Below are 16229 nucleotides of genomic sequence, written 5' to 3'. Positions count from 1 at the left end.
GCTTGGCAGCGGGAGCGGGCGTGCAACACGCTCGCACACAAACTCGCACACGCACGCTCACGCGGGGCCCCTTTAAGGGAACGGTGCCATAAGGCAGCCCAACCCGCCCGTTTGGTCGGGAGCGGGGCGGGGGGAGTAACTGGGAGCCGGAGTTTGCCCGGGACAGCACCGAGAGATGCAAAGCCTCGGTGCGGGGCCGTGGGAATCACCCCGCTGCAGCCCCGGGGCGCGGAGCTGCCCGCGGGGGAAGCGCCGGCCGCGCAGCCCCTCTCCGCGCAGCCCCCGCGGGGGCGCCGGGAGGTGCCTTCTTGGGACCGCAAACAATAACAGGGAAGTTGTAAAGCGAACAAAATCAAAGAGCCCGGCCCTCCTCGGCTGACTTAGTGCCTTCGATGCCTCCATGAGTGGAGCGTGTAATTAGTTTTATTAATTTCTTTTCTTTCCGACTCCGAGAGATCACTCTCTTTTTCAATATAGAAGATTATGATTCTTTCCCCCTGGAAAGGCATTATCAGAACTGGTGGGAATATATTTCTTTCTGTGTTTGGGAGAATGCACAACAATATTCTGCTTTTTCATTAGTGCCTAGTTAGTCTACTAGGTGGGTTTATTATTTGTACTATTCTAACATGCACTGGTAAATCCATGCTGTTAAAATAGACTGCAGAGATAATTTATGGGAGCTACGAGTAATGTCTTTAATTTTGTCTCATGTATTCCCTTTGTCTGTTGCCTTGTAATTTATAAACCCAACTGCACACTGCTGTTTCAAGGATTCACTAAACAGCGGCGAGTGAAGGAACAAACGTAGTGTCACCGGGGTGCTGGGCACTGCCCACAGACTCAAAGAATACCGTTTCCATCAGATTATACGCCTTTGTGGTTTCAAATATAGACCTGCCCTTTAGGGTGGGGAGAATTGCTGCCGCTGGGGCTGGGGAGATGCTCGCTCTGCTCTGCTTGGGATGGTGGGGCAGTTACAAGCAATCATAGCAGGTGACAGGCAGATGGATCAGGACCTTTTTGTTTTGAATTCACCTGGTGACTATGACTACGGGAACATTTCAGAGACCTGAAAAGCACATCAGGGGTGTGCTTTTGAAATGAATCTCCCAGGCACCCAGCCCTAATACACACGTTTCAATTTGCATCCTGGTGTGGTTTCAAACAACGCACACACATTCCTTTCACATTCAGCTACACTAGATGTACTTCAGCCTCAAGATTGGACCAACGCTACTTGAGTAAACCTCCAAAATGTCGTTTTTCAGCACTGCCCGTTTCACTCTACAGTTCATCTCCTCTATAGCTGCTGTTGGACAAAAGAGGGCCGTGCTTCATAGTCAGAGCTTTGTGAAATTGCTTCAGTAATTATGAATAGGCATGTGTAAAGGTGAGAGTATCCTAAAAGGAGGAGCTAGGCTGAATATAGAAGTGACTTTTTCGTGTTCTCCCATTTATATTGGAAGCTGTGTCTCAGCACCATAACTTGCTATCTTTGAAGCACTTTTATTTCTTAGCTAAAATGGTTTGGCAGCCCTGGATTGAAGGCCAAGTTTCCTTTTGAATCTGCTGCAATGTGTGGAAAGTTGTGTCTGTGCAGGAGTAGAAACTCAGTATTGCCCAGAGGAGTCACTCGTGTGTGCGTGCACATCCACACATATTTGCAGCTCTGTCTTGTTCTCTCATTTCTTCCTGCCTGCTTCAACTCACCCCAGTGCTTAATTTTCTGCACCGTGTCAGCCGCTTTGATCTCTTTGATCTCTTTGAGTTTCCTTTCAATGACTGCTCCTCGGAATCCACATTCTCTGATCAATCTGCTGCTTTCTAGGATCAGAAACCACTGGCAAGTATTTTTGTGTCATAAAACACATACATAATGACATACTGCACCTGCAGATAAGGCACTGGGTGGAAAATCCACAAAGGACTTACAGTGCCTATGTATCACCTGGGCTGGTGCCTAAAATTATGTTGCTTAAAACTTCTGTGTGCTTAACCTCTAAGCCTCAAAGCAGCTAAACTCCACAGGCGCAAGGGACAGGGGCTGGTGGCAGTGACATGCTATCTCAGTGCCTATGCTTTTATAGAGAGTATTGACCTCTTGCATAGCTTTTGAAAAAAAGCACTTTAGTGTTTATCTGCTAAAGATAATCCAGTCTGCGGATATGGAGTGGAGGGAGGAATGGTTGCGCAGTTGCTGAGCTGGGAGCCCAAACTGCAGCAGGGCAGAGTTGAAGACACCTTGCTCTGACCTTGCTATTGGAGGCTCCTCGATTAGGTGACTCCTTGCTCGGTGTGCTGGCATTTGTTATCCAGTTTTGAGGTATTCAGTTCTGTGTGCATGTCACAGGGGGAACACTGTGGACAGCACAGTTACAGCTGTGCTTGAACGCCTATGGAAGTAACAGGGGTGCCCACACTGTTAAATAAGGTGGCTCCCTGGGGTCACTCACAGGTCCCAGTCACTTGCTCATCCAGATTGCATAAGTATTTGTTCCTTGTAGATCTCTTTTGGAGTGAAAACTCCACCCCAGACAAAACCCAGGTGTGGTTGTGGGGCTGGTCTACTCCAGGCAACTTCCCCATTTGAGTCTCTCCAAAGACTGCAAGGAATCAGGGGTGAATCTACATGAGGTCTGGCTCCCTCTGCTCTACACAGCCCTCCAACACTTTCCCAGCTGATTTTGCACATCCATATGCTCTCAATCTATTGTTGAGTGCAGCCACACATATCTACAGTTTCATGTCATAAAAATACCATTCTAGTGGGTTGCAACGTGGCTCATAAGATATTTGAGATGCTTCAAACTTTGATTGCCCATAACATACACTCTAAATAGTAATTTCCCTTTTAAGGCCAAAAAACCTGTCATGTTGCAGGGCTCTCTGGAAACCCAAAACTGCATGGCTATATAGTCCATTGATGTATACAGAACACAGAGGGGACTGTACCTTTTGGCTTAGAGGCTGTGGACCATCTATGGAGCAGGTGCCTTTGTTAGACTATCTAACCATGTAGCTGATATGATCCAGGGACCTTTGTAGTGCTAGTTCTGGTTGCTTTAAACTTAAGCTCTCTAGTTTTGAGAATTAGGTGTCAAAGTTATTTTGTTGCTCCAATGGTATATCTTGTTCTTCCAATGCTATCTTATTTTGAACCTTACACACACCTTACATCCAGAGATTAAAAAGGTGATGTTGTTTTGAAATCACAATTCATCCTTACTTGGATGTGAAATGCTGTGTTCCCATTGTTATTGTTATTAAAAGATATCCAGTATGAGAAGAAAGAATTCTTCTTGCTATATGTTTATATTTTTCTTAGAGAGCAGTACCTCTGAGTAAGACAAGGTTTAGTATCATGTTCTGTAAGCATGTTGTGTTTCACAGGTATTCAGGCAGCTGATGGCTATGACACCCTTGAATTATTTAATAGCTTCCATTTCTTTTTTCAGTAGAGTTTTATGAGAACTGAGATAAACTATGCTCCATTTGGCATGCAAGCACTCTACTTGCATCATAGACCTAGCAAACTAGAGTGCTTAAAAGCCACGGTGGAATTAGGGGCACCGGAGGAATAAACCACTTCCTAGTGAAATCCATGGAAGTTCTTCCATGGAGTTCTGTAGAAACTGGTCATGCCGTTAATTGAGGAAGGTGTGTGACCTGAGAGCTCCTTGATGGATGGTGTCCTTCCATGTCAGCCATAGCTGAGTCCACCAAGTAAATTTGGATTCAGAATTGTAACATCTCATTTGTTGCCTCTTTGTCTTCCAGTAGAAGCTGCATCCCTGAGTCAGGCACCAAGTTCTTGTAAAGCCAGGAATGCCGCCTAAAATGAGATTCTTCAAAGCTGGCACACCTGAGGTAGCTGGTGGGGAATAGGACATAAAGTTATCGTCCTGACAGCTGTTGGAAAATGGCGCTTCCTTTCACTTATGTTACACAGCGTAATACTCTCCCAAGGTTAAGTGCTTTGATGAGGTTGGCTGTTTCTCACACACAAGAGAAAATGGTGTCATGTCATTTAATAAAAAGCATTAATATTTCAGATTGCTTCCTTGGGGTATGAAAGACCAAGGTTGAAGTCTCTCATCTCGCTGAAGGAACTTGAACCGATATCTCCCAGGAGAGTACTGAAAGCCACCAGACTGTAGACTATTTTTGAGCAAGTCGTGCTCTCTCTGTCCCACTGAAGCTGTTCAGCTTTGTATGGGCTCATTAAATATCCATTCAGTCAGTCGGGAAAAAAAAAGAAAAGAATGACAATGGCTCTTAGATCAGATGCAGGAAGGGGATGAGAGTGCTTTGAGGTCCCCTCTAATGAATATTCAGATGTCTCACGGTCATGCGATATCTTAATCAGGAGTTATTCAGACAGACCCACCAGAAAGATCTGAAAGTTTTGCTTTTAGAGCATGCTTATGTAAGAGTTTTGTTCCTGTCTTCTCAGGAAGACATTGGGCCTCTGGGCCTCGCATATCCTGCATGACTGGTGTAACCCAGATGCAATTAGATATCAGCTCCTCTTGGTTTCTGTTGTGTTAGAGCCATACTGATACCTCTGTTGGACCAGGCCTCATGAAGTGGCCTAGGAAGGAGCACAACTAGTTTGTGACTTGTGTTGGGCTTATGTGTGAAATAAGCATGAAGCTGTCACTACTGGCTGGCTCTGCATGTGTCTTCAGGAGAAATATTGGGAATTCAGATAACCAGAAAATTTATGCACTTCAAAATGTTGACAAGTATCATGAGAGTCTTGGTATTTCTAAAACTTGAGATTCATGATATTTGCCATAACATGAGAGATATAATGAGCCTCTGGTGTCAGGAAGGTTTTATCTGCATTTAACCTGTAAACATTTGATGACACCAACAAAAGGTGCTTCTGAACATATGATCTTTTGTATTCCATATAGTGTAGCATGGCCCACCATGTATTCAAGACCTGAAAGTGAGGAGAACTGCAGATCAGAGAGAGGCCTGCATCTTGAGAACAGAGAGGGGAAATTCTAACTGCCTTGTTTATCACATCAGCAAACTCTGTTTTTTCTAAAACTCGCTGAAAGCTTATGGCTCTGTTAACTACTTTCAACATTGTAATTTGTGGCTAAAAGTGATCTGTGACAAAATAAATTGCTGAGATTGCCAAAACCACGGAGTTTTTGACTGAGGCATCCAAACTGTATCTCGGAAGAAGCTCTTCCACTGTAAGATTTTAATTGGTGCATTCCAGCAAATGAAAATGAAGAAACTCATATGTCAGTAGAGGCCTGGATTCTTAGGAACTGCTATCAAACTGACTTGAGCAGCAGGCAAAGCTTAATTAAAATGCAGTCTGGTTTTTTTTTCCAGGAAACAGCAACTATATTTCAAACATAACTTAACAAGGAAGGAGGTACAGCACGTGCATCTTTCCAGCATGAGAACTACTAGTCCCTTGCATCTCTCATCTCTCTCTTGTGCTGATCTTCTCCCCCAGAAACGTGTCCTTTAATGTGCCTTTTAGCACGTCACTGGACTGCTGGCTGCCTTGGTAGCATAGCGTGTCCCTTCGTATGCAGCCAGGAAAGGGTGGGACTGCTGTGTTCAGTGGAGAAACTTATGATGATTGCTCCTGGTATGCAATTCCTAAGCAGAAGCCATTAGTAAAGGGAAGGAGTCTTTTCTTTTGCTGTTGCCATGCTGCTAATAAAACATTTAAGTATTAAAAGTAATGTGAGGTAAACACATCACTCTTTCCAGCAAATATATGGTGTGACTACAGGTTACACAGAGAAGTTGTGGATGCCCCATCCCTGGAAGTGTTCAAGGCCAGGTTGGATGGGGCTTTGAGCAACCTGGTCTAGTGGAAGGTGTCCTTGCCCATGGCAGGGGGGTTGGAATGAGATGATTTTTAAGGTCCCTTCCAACCCAAACCATTCTATGATTCTATGATTCTATGATTCTATGATTCTATGACTGTGTGCTCATGCCTCCATTTTAAATGGGGAGGAACAGAGGAACCACCCAGCAAAGTGGCTCCTTCTGTGACACTGGTGGTGTCTGTGCCAGAATATGAGGCTAATCATGTCAGAACACGTGGCCATCCACAAAGTGGTAACACAGCTGGGGTTCTGTGGGGTCTGCTGTCTTTATCCTGTCTTTGGATGCTTGCTGATTTGACCCAGAAGTACTGGCCACAGCTGCTCCCCACAACCATCTCTGCAGGTCCATGGCAGGGTAGAGGTCCATGGCAGGGTAGAGGAGCAGGAGTCGGGCGGGTAATCCACCTTGTCATTCACCCATTAGATTGGGAAACAGGTTAATATTTTTCTTCCCCAGCCGGTGGAAAGCAACAGAGCTACAAAGCCTCAAACCACCTGCAAAGGTGATGTTTAGGGCTTTCTGCTGGACTTGCTCCAAATCCAGCAGAGCAGGACTCATCCCCTTGCTGGTGTCAATTGCTGAGGCTGCAGTGCCGCAGGGGGAGCAGCTGTGTGGTTTGTACACAGCCACCTGTACTGGGGAAGGCCTTGGGCTAACCTGGGTTGCAGTGTGGGGGTGGAGGATGGAAAGGGAACGGTGCACAGCTTGCCCTCCGCGTGGGGCTCTCATGAGTCTCGTGTCACATTTCTTATTGCCCACAGCTCTCACCACAGATGGATGCACAGAGTGAACCTGCATCTGCCCCAGGTGTGTTATGAGCACGCCTATGGGACGGGGATTTGCTGAGCAAGACAAGGAGGGAAGAGGCAGCTGAAGGATCTGCTCTGGGGTGTTAGCGTTGAGGCAGGGCTCGGGGAAGCTCATGGGCTGGAGGTTGCATCAGTCTGAGGCAGCTTTGCACACACACCCCAGCAGAATGAGACACCAGCAAAGTTGGGTGAGAGCACTATGACACCCTTGAGAACACCGAGGGTGCTTTAGCAATGAATTCAGACTTCTAAAGAAATGAAGTGGGAGGATCTATGGTTTCAGGCCTCTGGTCTCCCTTTGTGAATAGAAGCTACTCCTACCTGTTGCACTGAAGTGCTGCAAAGATAAATAAACCCATTAAGGTCCTGAGGTGCTCAGAGTGCCTGCTAACAAGGCCCATGGAGACAGAGAGGAAAATCGCTAGGCAGGTGCTAGATTTTTTCAGGCAGTAGGAGTGTCCAAATTTGAATCAGCCTGCTGATGTCCACAGTGCTCAGGGAGGTCCTTGACTCCTTACCGAGGCCAGCCTCTGGAAATGACATGCAGTAAACTACAGCAGCATGCATGCCAAACAGCTTCCACGGAGGTGATTTTCAGTCGGCTGCAAGCATCCCTCTCCCGTAACTCACTAATGATGCTGCCAAGACCTTGGAGGCTGCAGGGGACCAGCCGAGCCTCGGCAGACTGAAGTCACTCCTGTGGATTCGTTCATTACTGCCTGCAACCAAGAACCATTTTCTACCTTGGTTAAAGACACGCCTTGAGACAACCTGCTCAGCTTTGTAGACAAATAGCAGGTATGGTGGCTGCTGTGTTAAACAATTGCTGCCCCTTTGCAGAAGGCACACGAGCATGAGGAAATGCCACTGTGCTGAGAATGAGGAAATGCCACTGTGCTTCTTGTTTAAGAAAGCATTGGTATTATCCTTGTCTTCCACTAAGCCCTTTCTGTTAGTGCCTGTGGGAGGAGAGCAAGGAGCAGATGGTTATTCCTTCAATCCTGTGAACTAGTTAGATGAAAATCATATTCCTAGTAGAATCTACTGTCAAGGAAACTTCTGGTCTGCTGGATGGCACTGCTGGGTAGGATTTATAAAGTGCTCTCTGGATAATGATGTGTGTGCTCATAATAATGACTTTAATACCTGTTAGAACTGACAGCTGTATGTGTTTGCCTTTCTGGAGACAGATGTTCTCCTGCCTGGTTATGTGGGTAGATTCCAACTGGGGAAAGAGGACAGTGTGAACACTGTGCTGTTCATTGCTATTTCATACCCTTTTTTTTTTTTTTTTCCATTCCTTCCCTCCCCTCTTTCCTTCCCTGGGCTGTCTGCTAGGCAGGAGTCTGACACGATCACATCAGCTGCTGCAGGGAAGCCCCGTGGCCATTCCAGTTCATCCTCCTCCACCGGCTGTCGGAGCAGAGGAGGGAGGCTCAGGGCAGGGCTCTGAACTCATCTCAACTCAGCAGCACGCAAAGCAGTTTGATGATGCTGTCGATCCTCACTTGTGATACCAGCTGCAGACTGGGCTTGACACTCATGCTTACAGGCAGCGCTTAATTTCAGACAGTCTCCGTATATGTTAAAGTTGTCGGCTCCACACCAAATCCCTTTTCTTGGCTCTTTCTGTGCAGCATGGTGTTCTCTTGCTCTGATTTAAGTGTTTTATAGTTCCACATGAAGGAGATAACAGCATGAGCAAAGCTGTGGGTAAAGATAAATCATCTGTGGGGGAAAATACGAACACTTTATTTTTTGGAAAGTGGCAAGGCCACCATGCCAAGGGACGAAAACACTTACTGTAGTAAGTGTCTGCAACAATCAGCTTAAATATCCACTGCCTCAAATTCAAAGTGATTTCAAAGCAAAACCATTTCGCAGTGCAGCTTTTGTATTAGAATGAGCAATATAAAGACACTCCTCTAAGGAAGATACAGATTCTCATTTTTCACCTGAAATGTCCTTCATTTGTTGTTAAAAACTAAATCCAATTCGTAGTTAAGTTGAGGGAAAGACTCCAACTGACTAAGGGGAAATGAATGAAGTTGTATGCATCATGCTTTTCCAGGGCTGCACTGTTTCAATGGTCTAATTCTACTGGGTGTTCTCCCATTTTAGCATTTACAGACTACTGATCCTAAGAGTATCTAATCAGAAGCAGGACAGTATTATTTTGCTGGTATAGAGTAGAAGATCAGGCAAAACAATTCCTACAGTCTGTGCCATTTCTTTGTTCAAAGGTCTAACAATAAAATCCAGGTGGAGATAATGTCTTCAGAATAAGATGTCATGAACTGTAGCTTGGTTACAACAGGAAAAATGAGCAATTAGTCTGATTTTGAATCCTCTGAAGAAGTGCCTCCATGACTGTGTCACACAGAACAGTTTTGTGTATTAATGAAACTCAGCAAGATTCACAAGTCTTGTGAAATGTCACTCCTTTTTCTTTTTTTTTTTTTTTCCATTTCACTCTTCATCCATGAGGAACTCTGAACAGTTTGTGGCCTTTTAGAGCCTTGGTTGCACCTTCTTTTATAAGCGTAGAAGGGAAACATTGTCAGTTCTAGGTTTCCAGTGCAGACTAATTAAAGCCATATAATAGCCATATTTCAAGCATGTCCTTCCAAGGCCAACTGCATCCTGGGCTGTATTAATAAAAGTGTAGTCAGCAGGTCCAGTGAAGTGATCTTTTCACTCTCTTCAGCACTTTTGAGATAGCATCTGAGTGCTGCTTCAGTTTTGGGCTCCCCAGTGCAAGAAGGACAGTGACAGAGCTAACAGACACGAGTTGGAATCTGGAAAATTCCATTTTAAATATTAAGATTTTTTTACGAAGATGGTGATCAAATAGTGGAATAAGTTGCTCAGAGACGCTGTGTAATCTCCACCTTTGGAAGTGTTAAAGACTGGACTGGATACATCCCAGAGCAACCTGATGTAAGTAGACCTGCTTTGCACAGAGGGTTGGATTAGATGACCTCTGTAGGTCTCTTTCAGTCCGAATTATGATTCTATGATTCTCACAGGACACAGTAGATCTGCTGATTAATAATACCTACTAGATCCAGTGAATCCAATTTACAGCTTCTTTCAACTCCATCCAGGAGTCTGACTCAGTAAGAACTAGATAAAAACTTCTGCTCAATTTGAAACTCCATGAAGAAATAAAATCCCTCGAGGCTCTCCTTGCCTAAATACTTAAGTTCTGATTTTCCTGGACTTCAAAGGAAGAAGCACTTTTCTGCTTGGAAATGTCTCTGTCTATGGATGCCTGAGAAAATTACTTTTCTTATCCTTGCAGATATACCGGGTCATCTGAACAGATGACAAAATCACAAAACTGCTTCCCCGATTCTCCCTCAGCTGTATGTGCTTTGTAGGACTGTGTGTGCAGTCTACCCACGGGAATAGCACCCTCTTAGTTACTTTGCGGTGGTACCCAGGAGGCCTTGTCACTGTCCCATGATGGGACTGAGAGGCTTGAGCAGTGATGCTTTTCTTCTGGTCAAGGGTTTAATGAATTCCCTTCCCCGTTAGAAATTCTGACATATTAGTACTGATGAGCTGAAGTCTGAAACCCAAGCTCAACACTGTACTAAAATGACTGCAGCATCAGGTCTTATGAAAGATATGCATTACAAATCCCAAATAAATGCATACCTTAAGGCCAGAGGTTGCCTCCATTCTTTACTGATCTGAACAGGATTGTGAGAAGGTGCTACTCTTGTAAGCAAGGCTGTGAGAGCTTGGCTCTCAAGTAATATGGTCTCTTTGGTACTGCTGTATTCAGTGCTTGTGAGGAAGGGCAACCGGGTGGCATCTTCCATGCTGGAATGAAATCACTGAATGCCGTGCATGCCTGGGGTCCTCTAGCTTTCTTGAAGCTAGCCTTATTCATTCCACAAAAGAGGCTTTGAAAAGTTGATTGCTTATGTTTTAACTTTTCCAATCAGGTTTCTCTGTTAAAAGCTTCTGGCTGGAAATACCAAACCCTGTTGTTGCTAAGATTAAGGTATTTGTTTCTTAGAAATAGCTTATAAGGAGAGACCAGCACGTGGATTATTGCTCATTCTTTGCCAAGTGGAGCGAAGGTGCTTGAAGTAAATTGTGCTTCCAGTAGGATCAGTTTTGCATGTGATTTTAATAATGGCTTTGGGGAAGGAGGGGTCAGATCTAAATTTTTGTATTTGTAACTCATATGGAAAAAAAAGAAAAGCAGTACTTACCGCTAACATATTGGGGTTTTAGGCTGTTTTAAATGCAGATAGCAAAAACAGCTACTGTGTTTCAGTAAGAATTTAGAATGTGATTTATTTTTGCATACTAATGAAAAAATGCACCATGGTCAGATTTATGGGGTTTGGTTTTCTGGAACAGAAATTTTTTCCCACTTTATTTCTGTGTTGTTTTTCCCCCCAAGGTTTATGTCATAAGCAAAATAAAATCTGAATAATTAACTCAGCCTTGGGAAGATTGTAAATACCTGTCAGGAAACAGAAGATTTTTTGCTGTTGCTAGACAATGACCTTAACTGTGACCTGGAAAGATTGTGCTTGTAGTTTGTGAATGAAGTCAGTAACCGTGCTGTGGTACTTCTGGCCTTATTATGAAATACACATCACAGATTGTGTCTAATTACACGTGGTGGTTTTATGATATCTGTAGCTACTGAGCCAAGACTCAGATGTCAGATATCAGCATTCTCGCTATAGTTAAATGCTGCTGCCATGTAATAGGTTCTGTTTATCTCTCCTCCAGCTTCCAAATTGCTGTGTTTTGGGTCAGTGCCCTAAGTTAATTTTTCGTAAATTCCTGACCAAAGTTATTAGCTCTCCCCTTTAAAAATGAGGATGAAGTAGTGCTGCATCATCCCCCATTCTGGGAAGCATGGCCCCAGCTTTTTTCGTAACGGCGCTGACTTGTGCTAGGTTTCATCAGAAGGAGATTGGTGGAATTACTTCAGTAAGGGGGTATCCAGCCCTTCTCTTAAATGAGGAGAGGCGTCTTCTGCTGGTGTTCACAGAGGTTGCAGGATTGCTTTATCTCTTTGTAAACCTGGCAGAAGGCAGAACCATGACTGAGGACAACAGATCCAGCCTCATTTCCCCCAGCCTCAAATACATGTGCCTGGCTTGAGCTCGAGAAGTACTTACAAAAAAAATGTGCAATAAAAAATGGATATTCATGTACTGAAAAGTTCAAGGGTGCAGTGCTGGTGCCTCAGGCAGCATTGCCATTAGCGTACCGACCTTAATCCTCTCGGCCAGTCCTCCTTGTGCCTACTGGATTCCAAACAGCGTGATCTGTTTCTGTAGTGCAAAAGGGCTCATGGTGCCTGTGCCTGGATGGAGCCTATTGTAGTGGCCTCTGTCTATCCCTCTCCCCTCTGACATTCTCAGATCACACATGATGCCAACAAATATCAGTATTTTTTGCAAGATCCTTCCACCAGTGACATCAGAATAAGATACTGCTGAGGGTGATTGTGTGGCACTCTGTCCCATGACTGTTTTTCAGTCACCACTGCCTACAGCCACTTTCTGCTTTTGCCATATACAGTGTCAGCTGCCAGGAAACGAGCTAAAGTGCTGGGCTCCTTGCTGTATTTTGTCTTCATGCAGCCCCATACTGCTCCCAGTTTCCAGTTTCATAATAGTTTTTGCAGCGTGTTTTGTTCCTCTCTTATGCACTTGGTACCAGCAGTAAAATGTGGATTGTTCTCAATGTTTAGCATCAAATCCTACATATGGAAGTGATATATCAACAAGATTACAGGCTGGAGGCCTGTGGAAATTGGACTCCGAGGTCCCATAATTCTTTGGAAAATGCCAGCCATGGTAGGTTTTGCCTCCCAGAGGCTGTCCGTTATTGATAGCCTTATTCAAATATTATGTTCAGAATGTAAACAATGACCAGTTTCTCAACTTTATACTTACACAGGTGCAGCTATTTCAAGTCTTGATCATCCCACTCACATCTGTTCTTTCATGTCAATCCCCTCTTCCTCTGCCCTCACAGTCTTTGTTTATTTTATTTTATTTTATTTTATTTTATACAAGGCAGCTGACATCTCATCCCAAAAACTTTTTCCATTTGCAGTACTGCCATAAGAAGTCATCGTCACTAAGATAAACGTGGAAATATCAGTGTCTAGAACATTCTGACGTGGCAAATGAGATAGGCACCTGGGACAGTCACGTAGTGCTATTGAATCTCCACGTCTTTTGCAGCTTGTGCTACTGCTCAGTGGCTGAGAGAAAAGGATGGTGTAGTTCTCCTGGGGAATTTTTAATTACTGGACCTATGGCAAGGGAAAGAAATAATTAGTACAAACGCCCAGTGTAAGATATCCAGCCATTGGGTATTTCTTTCAAGGGAGGACTATGGGCTGCATTAAGAAACATGCTTAGTGGGGTAGTGTGGCTGTTCTTGAGCCTGACAGCAAGGAATGAAGTAGTATTTCTGTCTGCCTAACTGCCACTGTTTCCCCCTGCCTTCTCTTATCTTCTTAGCTCCACACCAGAACCTGCTGGCCCATGAACACTGGTGATGCTCTTGGTTGCTAGACAGCCGTCCCGCTGAGCCGGAGGTCCTTAAACTCCCCTGGGCAACATCAGAGGTCTCAGAGACAAAGTCAGCTGGAGGAACAAAGAAACTGAGAAACTTGAGATGTGTCTCCTGTGACCCCATGAAGCTTACAGAAGTGCCTGGCTAAATTGCTCTTTACCATTATTGTTTTATATCCTTTTTTATCTGCCTGTCAGGGCATCGTCTCTTTTCCTGAGAAAGTGAAGAACAGCAGGCGCAGAAGAAAATCAAAGTGGTCGATGATCATCTCAGTGAACTGCAGTCAGTGGTCGCAGTAAAGCTGGCTGGTGGGGAGGGAGGTATGGAGACTTCTGACTAAGACAAGCTGTTACCTAGAAGCTGGAATAAAATACCTGAGAAGAGATCAAGGGTAAAATTTACCCCTGAACCATGCCAACCCCATTTCAGACTTGAATTCTTTAATATCAAAATAGTCATCACAAACTATCCATAAATATTTTGGAACCAGCAAATTTAGGAGACCACTGTGATATAAATAAAAGAAATTTTGAGGGTCCTGAAGCAAGACAGATTAGCAGAACTCCTACCGACTTCAGCAGGAACAAGTTTGGGCCTTGAGTTATTTGGTTTATAACTCTTCAGCAAGATTGAAAGAAGGGTCTGGGATTTTTTTGATCTAAGATTTTATTCATGTCCAACAAGGATGCTGTTTAATCTTTAAAACAAATACGAGCACTCAGAACACATCAGTTGTTTGGATTCTGAGCTCTGTGTTACACTTATTCTGGAACAGGCAAATTACAATGAGAATAATCATTGTCAGAATACTAATGTGATGTAAACTAATGTAGAGATATTTATTCAACGGAATGCAATTACCAGCAATACTCTATTTTCTGAACAGTGTGACTGTAATCCAATTTAGGCTGTTTAACCCCTGGTGATTTGTTTCCGTTTGTATTGTGATAGGCTGAAAACAGGCAGAATTGCTGGGGGCAGCAAAAGGGAGAGTAAGGGGAAATAGCACCACATGTAATCTGAGATCTTAATGACTTTACTAAATCTACATAACCACAGGGCTGTTCATCACAGTTGTGCTGCTAATTGAATTTTAAAATAAGGGTAGATCCTACACTCACTTTCTCCCAACATCATTTCATTTTCTGATGAATGCTTAGTCACCAGTTTAAAAAAAATCCTTTATGGCTTTAAGCTAAAGTTACATTAGGACCTTGGATTTCGTACAAGACAGGAGTCTCAGGTATGTGGTGGGAAGTGACAAAGAGGAGGTACAAGGTGACTTTCATGACCACCTTCTCTTGCAGAAATGTTCTTGACTGGATGAGTTGCAGCAGGATCCCATGGGTAGAGGCCAGCTTCTCTCCTTCAGAGAGAGGGGGATCGTAGAATCATAGAATCGCTTAGGTTGGAAAAGGCCTTTAAGATCATCGAGTCCAACTGTAAACTTAACACTACCAAGTCCACCACTAAACCATGTCCCTAAGCACCACATCTACAGGTCTTTTAAATACCTCCAGGGATGGTGACTCCACCACTTCCCTGGGCAGCCTGTTCCGATGCTTGACAACCCTTTCATGGGAAGGACAGAGCATGGAGACCTTGCTGCAGGCAATTTCTGAAGACTAAAATTCTTCAGATACTGGTACATTCATTAGCACAGAGGAGCCCCTCTGAAACTAGCACAATTTCTGTGCTTCTGAAACTAGCATAGGATATGTTGTCAGCACAGATAAAAGTCTTGAGAACTGGTCTTTACATAAAAAAAAGTGCTAGGGTAATCTAGTTTTAAGTGCAGGGAGATATTTTGTAAGCACACAAAGATGAGTGGGGGAGGCCTCAGTGTCAATCCGGTGCAGAGTTTGCTACTGGTGATGGTAATTCTGACATTGAGCTGAGTGCAGCACATGCAGACTGGATCCTGAAGGGTGGAGCTGGACCCAGTGAGGAGAACTGGGGGTCTGGAATATTCTGCCTCTGCCCAAATACCAGAAAGAAAAGTGTTGAGGAATGAGGAGAACCATCACTGACAGCAGGATGGGCTTATTTTCCAGAAAGCTACACACAGCTCTGCTGGCTGTTCAGGTTAGAAGAGCCTAGGGAATAGCTATGCAGACCTTTTGCTAGTACCACATCATCCCCAGACCAACACCCTCAGTGAAATTAGGCCCTTTAGTTACAAAACCCAAAAGGGCCAGAGGTGCAAGGTTTCATCACAGCGGTAGGTTAGTATGGAACGGGCTAGGACATGCACACTATCACCCTGTCTATCTGCACAGGAGAGGGCTCTGGGTGGGTTTTCAGCTCTGCCTCCCTGGTCACCATAGCTGAATATCTCAGTGGAAGACAGCAAATGAAGTGGGAGGAATGAGATAGGATGGAGGCTTTGCTAATGGTTTTGGACATGCATTTCTTGAAGGTCTGGTGATAAGATAAATCAACAGTTGATTGCCTGGCTGCTTCTGTACAGAAGGATGTGTTCAGCCCATGGCAGGCTTAGGAAGGCTGGGATCCAGTATACCTCCTGGGGTTACCTTAGCAAATGATTTATGCTTTACGTCCCCTGTGCCTGGCACCTACCAGAGAGATGATGTCAGCTCTCGAAGGCTTACTGATATAACCACCTATAGCCTTGGAAGCCCTAGCTTCCTAGCAACTCATTTGAGAGTTCAGCATTATTAATGATGTGTATTGCAACAGGGTCCGGAGACCCCAGCTTTACCATGGTTAGCACAGTGTAAATACAGCATAAGAAAACTACGCATGGCCAAAGGAATGCATGACTAAGGCCATGGCTATCTGAAGGTAATTTCCCCAAGACAAGAAACCTTCAAGCAAAAGCCATTGTGTAACTAACTGCTTACAGACTACAAAGCACAGAAAACCAGCTCTCCCAAGAGAAATGGGCCCTGGATGGGAACCTGAGTAAGATTTCCAGCCTTAGGGCATTTGCACGTTCATTCAGGTTTTTGTGTCATG

Source organism: Aquila chrysaetos, chromosome 4, assembly GCF_900496995.4.
Source record: "Aquila chrysaetos chrysaetos chromosome 4, bAquChr1.4, whole genome shotgun sequence".
In the NCBI taxonomy this organism is placed as follows: Eukaryota; Metazoa; Chordata; class Aves; order Accipitriformes; family Accipitridae; genus Aquila; species Aquila chrysaetos.
This window is presented reverse-complemented; position numbering follows the sequence as displayed.